A 6575-nucleotide genomic window follows, 5' to 3' on the forward strand; every position below is an offset into this window, starting at 1 on the left:
CAATGTTAAAATTTTTTTGAAATGGTAGCTCTGATATACTTTACACGCAGTGAACCATATACTAAACTAGAATCTGAACTCGACTCACTCTACTGGCTCTACTCGAGAAGAAAACGGGACGAGCGGGAGGGAGAATTGCGACCAACCCCTTCTTTTTTGTTGGACTGCGTTCAGAAATTCAACCTATAGCATTAGGGGCTGCGCACAATAAAAGAAATAGAGAACAGGGAACAGGGAATATGGAACAGTTCAATATTATAATATATGAAATTCATTAACATATATAATTCATTAACACAAAATAGACAAACGAAGGAATAGCGCTAACAGTGATGAAATTTTATTCTATATTCTGCATCCCATGTGCACAATGCATATGTTAATATTAAACTGTTCCTTATTCTTTGCTCCCTACAGTCACAGTATAAGTATACACATTAGAGAGACTGAACTTTTTTAGTAGTAATAAATTTTATCCTACCAGAAATATGGCGGCCTATATGTATGACAAAAAGAAAGATACTTCTCTCTTTTTCTCTCTTAAGCGTTCGTACAGCCTAGAAGATGGTGGCGAGTCACGTGACCTGGGACCTACTATATCAAAAGTGCTGACGCTCAGTGTCACTACTGTATGTACTTATACAAGCGTTCAGGAATAATACCTAGGCGCACTTACGTAATTCTAATGTTATAGTGTACGTAATTATAGCTTAGAGTTACCCAAGTTGAATTTCTGAATGCAGTCATGTGTTAAGGCCTGTGTTCACGATGCTAGAACTTGGTCCAAGTTCTCGGACCGAGGAAAAGTTACTGAAACTTGGATCGTAGACACACTGAACTTGGATGCAAAACTCGTGTGTCCACGATCCAAGTTTCAGTAACTTTCCCTCGGTCCGAGAACTTGGACCAAGTTCTAGCATCGTGGACACAGGATGTCTAGGTGTGCCTAGGCGTAATTCATGAACCCCTGCTGTACTTCGATCACGACAACAATTGAATACTGTTGACCAATCAAAAGTCTGCTAAACAGAGAGAGAACGGTCGCAAATCAATCCGTCTTTTTCTTCTCGTGGCCCGAGCGCTAGCATGTGAGTTTACATTCCAATATAGCATATAGTTTTATGGCTTAGTTTACACCGTAGAAACTCTTGATACTTGGCACCAGGTGTTTTTTATGTGTGAATCTAAATAATAAGAAACCGGAACAGGTTGTGTATCGCTATTCTAAAAAAGAACAGGTACACAACAAGTATAATAAAGAAACATCATTAAGAAAACCAGACATTACTAATTTGTCATATTTATTTGGCGTAAACCTCTTGATATATTATTGTTTTTGTAGTAAAAAATACAAATGGCATTATAAGACCAAATTAGGTCAAAATTTTCTTTCTTTGATAAAGATTTTGCATGGAGCACGTGCACTTGGTGCTTTCTTAATCTTCTTTTAAAAAATATAAGTTTTATCAACATATATACATATGTACGTTCTGGTGATTAGACAAATTTAAACTATATATCCATATAAAATACATGCTAATAAATAAGCCATGCCTCTTGTTGTCCATTGTGACAAATTTTGCAAACGCTTATTGTTGTGGCGATCACTGTATCACATTTAGTATCAGACAATCTGTATTACAGGACAATTATAATGGCACCGAGAAGAGGACACAGCGAGTTGTGGAATTGTTTCAAGGAATTGAAACCTACGCTGGTGAAATGCACGACCTGTAAAAAACATATTAAGATACCTCATCCAACAAGCCGCACAGCAATATTCAGAGCACATTTAAAGAGACATCTCGATAATGACACTCGCACACTACCTGACAAATTCAGACAATATTACTCGGAGTTACCAGGACATAAGGCAAAATGTAATGATTGTGGAAAAACAGTGTCTTTCTTAACAAATATTGCACGTTTATGACAACATTTAAGAAGGTGTACAAAAATCCAGAGTCGAGATGAGTAAGTATACATTCAAAAAAAATTATTAAAATACTAAAAATTATAAAATTATAATTATAAAATTATAAAATAAATGTAATAATAAAACAATCAATAGTCAAAAAAAATTGAGCAAATAAAAGTTTTACCAAGGAATCCATATAATATTTATTTGCAATTTTGATCATAAATGTGCCTCTTAAATCATAATAATAATTTTATAATCAATCAATATCGAATAAGCCATTTACACTATTTACAGTCCAAGATTGGAACTTAGTAGCTTAATATTATTTAGTAGCTTAATAATATTTTTTCCACACTACTATTTTTCTTCAACTTTAGTAAACTGAACTATTTTTTCTTCAACCTTAGTAACGTCAAAGTCAAGATCTGGTTTGCCCTGGTTGAATTACTTAAAGAAACAACATAAAAAGCAGGCACAATTAATGAGTAATTATTCGTTTTGCTTATATCAAATACAATACTATCTTAGTCTTGAAATATTTACTCTTCTGCAAAAGAATGATTTATAACGTTATTATTTTATACAATTCTATTTCTAATTGCACCGTATTTCAATGCAGATCAAGCACTTCAAGTTCAACGGATTGCAATACAAATCCTTCTGCAGAACGTCAAAGTCAGAAAACAGTTGATTTGGCTCTTCAAACATGTGAAAAATCGAAAAAAGGAACAAGAGCACGTGATGGGTAATTATTTGTTTTGTTTACATTATACAATATAATGATATCTTACTATTGAAATATTTACTCTTCCGCAAAAGAATAATTTACAATATTAATGTTTCAAATAATTTCATTTCTAATTGCACCGTATTTCAACGCGTATTTCAACCAAGCACTTCAATTAACGTTTTGATACGAATCCTTCTGCAGAACGTCAAAGTCAAGATACATCTGGTTTGCTCGTTCAATCATTTATAGAAACGAGAAAAAACAAGCGCACCTAATGAGTAATTATTTGTTTTGCTTATATCATATCAATGATACCTTGTGTCACGTTCTGTCTGTTGTTCGTCCGTTTTTTTGGTCAATGCATTTAAGCAATTTATCAGAGATTTGGACAAGTCGTGTGAAAGTTATTGTTATTATTATTATTGTTTGGGACCAAAAAAGATATCGGAGTCTATAAGTTTCGTAACAAGGATCGCTTTTATGTATCTGATTGTAATTAGGATAATCAATGTCGAAATCGGCAGGAATAGGTTTAAATGGAGGTGCGTTTTCTAATTGTTGCAATTTCTGGAGGAGGAAGAGAAGATTTTGATTAGAAGTAATAGCTTGTTTGATCTGGAACCTAATCCTTTTAATTTGAATTCGTCTACCTCCCCTTTTCGTTATTCAGCCGCGTTCTTAAAAATAAATTTGATTGATCGCTACACTCTTCGTCAGCGTAAAGGCCAAAGTCACTTTCGGGAATTATTAACAATTATTGCAATTCCCAAGAATCAACCCCGTACGCCTTTCGGCAGCGAAAGTACCCGTTCGCTACACTCTTCGTCAGCGAAAAGGACAGATCGCTACGCTCTTTGTCAGCGAAAACTGCGAGTCGTATCTCAGGAGTGGATTTATTGATTAAGGATTTAACAAATACGAGATGAGATTCCAGATTTCAAGCTTATTCTTTTCTCAAACTTATCTTACCTTTATTCTTTAAGTCTTAGTACAAACTTAATTACGCGTGAAAGGCGGTCTTAAGGTGGTTCAAGCATTTAGGTCAAATGTAGATAGCCCGGAAAATATGATATTAAACGAAAGGTTAACGTTCCTAGAGTGTGTCTGAAAAATTTCAAATTTTTTTACCGCTTGGTTCCGGAGATATATGTCCGTAAACTTTGCCAATTTTACATGGTGATAATAGGGAAAGGAGGGTCAGATCGCACATTTATAGAATACGTTCATACTTCTCGAGTAGATGAACGAATAAAAAACTGTTTAATCGATGCAATAAACATTTCTAAAGATGCTGACGCGACACCAAATTGATTGACCGTACTGTATATAAATAAAGCGGAACTTTCGACAAACTTTCGGCAACTTTCGACGTTTGGACACGACACGAGAGTCATGGCAGCCGTCTTGAAGTCTTGAGTGGCTGCTTGGCAACGTCGCACGCGTCAGCTGACGCACAAGACGCGTGTTCTACCATTCTCCTACCGTTGAATGGAGGTTATAAGGATAACATATCTTTTTCGGCAGTTGTATGAATATATTCACTATCGCGGAATTGTAAAAATTGTGACGTATATTTTTTCTATTTTAGTATATTTTATTCTTTACCGGCGTGATCATATTTATGGTTATATCATCAACTTTAGTTAAATTTGTGACTTTGCTCTGATATTTTCAGTTTATAGCAACGATTAAATGAGAAAAAACCGTAAGGAATAATTAATTTTAATGTATGCTGATTTTTACATACTAAATCATTCATATTTGTCACTAGTAACAATAGTTGTTTTTGTGACTTCAAATTACTGCATGAACCACCTTAAAATACAAGAGTACCAGGGATTAAGTCCCAGAATCGAGCGCGAATGCTCGGACTTGAACGTGCAGTCGAATTTCGGAAAGTGACTGTCTGGAGTCGAATAAGAGTTAGAATTCAAAGTTAAAACAATGTGTGTAGTCAAAATTAAAGTCGAGAATAAAGTGACAGAGCCAAAGTCAAAAACTATGTGTCGCTCCGCGGCGTTTTTTGCCCTATTTATACTCGAAATAGCTAGAACTCCCCGCGTGAAATTCTCACCACTTCCTACGCGTCTTAAGAACGTTCTCCGGCTCCAGTCGTACTCAACTTGTATTCATGCTTAAAAAGAATAGTATATTGTACAACGAGTGGGAAAAGTGGTCGATTCTGAATGAGTGTGAAGTTGGTCGCACGAGCGAAGCTCCCCGATGGGGTCCGGGGCGAAGCCCCATTACAGCTCGGAGCATTGAATAACGAGACCACAGGGTCGTGGGGGCCATATCTTTTAGCTTAACGTTAAAATACGACAAAAAAGAATCTTCCGAGAATGACGATGTTTGTTTTTCTTTTTGCCATTCTAGAAAATGCTTGTAGGCCGCGATGTATTTATCTCGAGATGCATCCGGTAGCAAATTGCTTCGGGCCGTAGAAGCCTCCGCGCGGCGTAATTCGGCGGCGTAAAATAATCCTCGTCACTGCTCAAAATCTCCATGATTAACAACGCGAGCAAAATGTGCATTGACGCGTAATGAATCGTAACCTCACGACGCAAAATAACGTGAAGTTGCCGCTAACACCCGCGGTCACCATGAGACATCAATAAAATGAAGCCATTTCTTAATGTTTACAATTTCATTTCTCCACTAGTTAAGAAATGGCTCCATTTCTCAACGCTTACGTCATCGTTGAGAAATGGATCGTTTTGCTCACTCAAAACAAGCGCGAAAAGTGGCCTATTTCACGCTCGCGTTAGGAAATAGTATATTGTGCAACAAGTGCTGGAAGATGAAAATTCACGGGTGCGGAGTTGACGCACGAGCCGAAGGCGAGTGCGGTCACCGCACACGGGAATTTTCAACTTCACGCACGTGTTGCACACCCTATTTTATGTTGCAAGTGCGTGGAAAGTGGTAAATCCCGCACGCGTCGCGTGCGGAATGTGTCACTTTCCATGCACGTGTGACATAAAATTCATTGTACTGAAGTTAAGGTGCCAATTCATGAGACGCTGAAAATGAGCGTCAACAAGGTGAACGTGGTGGTTTGACGCTAGCGTCAAAGAAATGAAGTTGAATTTGTTTAATATTCAGCGTCGTCGCTGAATCGTCGTTAATCGTCCCAGTACAATCAAACATAGACTTCGAAATACGTAAAATATTAATTATTTTCAAGCAATATCTTCAAGTAATAATATTTTATGGATACATATAAATAAAAGATATTATTTCTGAAGATTTTTACTTGCTGAAAATGAGCGTCGAGCGTTAACGTGAAAAGGCACCTTTAATTGTTTATTATATACAAAATATTACATATAATAACGTCTAAAAAATAAGAAGTTAACTTCACGCGTGAGAACTCATGCAGCGTTGCCAAGTAATTAATGCCTCTCCTCTTCTGTTACTCTGAACCGAGCGAAAAATTCATCGCAAATCGCGTACTTTACACAAGTATTTTTCGAAAATGAGTACCGCAAGGGTATTGACACTTATCGCATATTATTTCTATTTTTATGGAACATCATATACTAGTTTTTCAAAAACATTTAGAGAAAACTTTTTTCACAATTCATTATAATGTCTGTTTCTCAATAGCTCGGAATAGGAATCCCATTTTAAAAGTTGAAACTTTGAAGCTCAGTATCTCGATTTTTAATACCGCAAGAGGTACTTTTATACCACGCATCATAAAGCACCTAAATTAACGTATCTTCACAGTTTCAAGAAAATCTAGAGAAAATCGATTTTCCGGAGAACGTCCTTAAGGGGGGAGGTTTTCTAGAAGTTTCTAGAAGCGTAGTTTTGGGCCCCATCTGGGCCTCAGCCTGTCAACAGCCGTCGGATAACCGAAAGATAAACTAAACATTTATACTTGGAGCTGAGCGATCGCTCGGAACTGTGAGCTAGCGT

This window comes from Temnothorax nylanderi, unplaced genomic scaffold, assembly GCF_030848795.1.
Source record: "Temnothorax nylanderi isolate EJ_2023f unplaced genomic scaffold, tnyl_v1.0 TNYL_tig0131_pilon, whole genome shotgun sequence".
In the NCBI taxonomy this organism is placed as follows: Eukaryota; Metazoa; Arthropoda; class Insecta; order Hymenoptera; family Formicidae; genus Temnothorax; species Temnothorax nylanderi.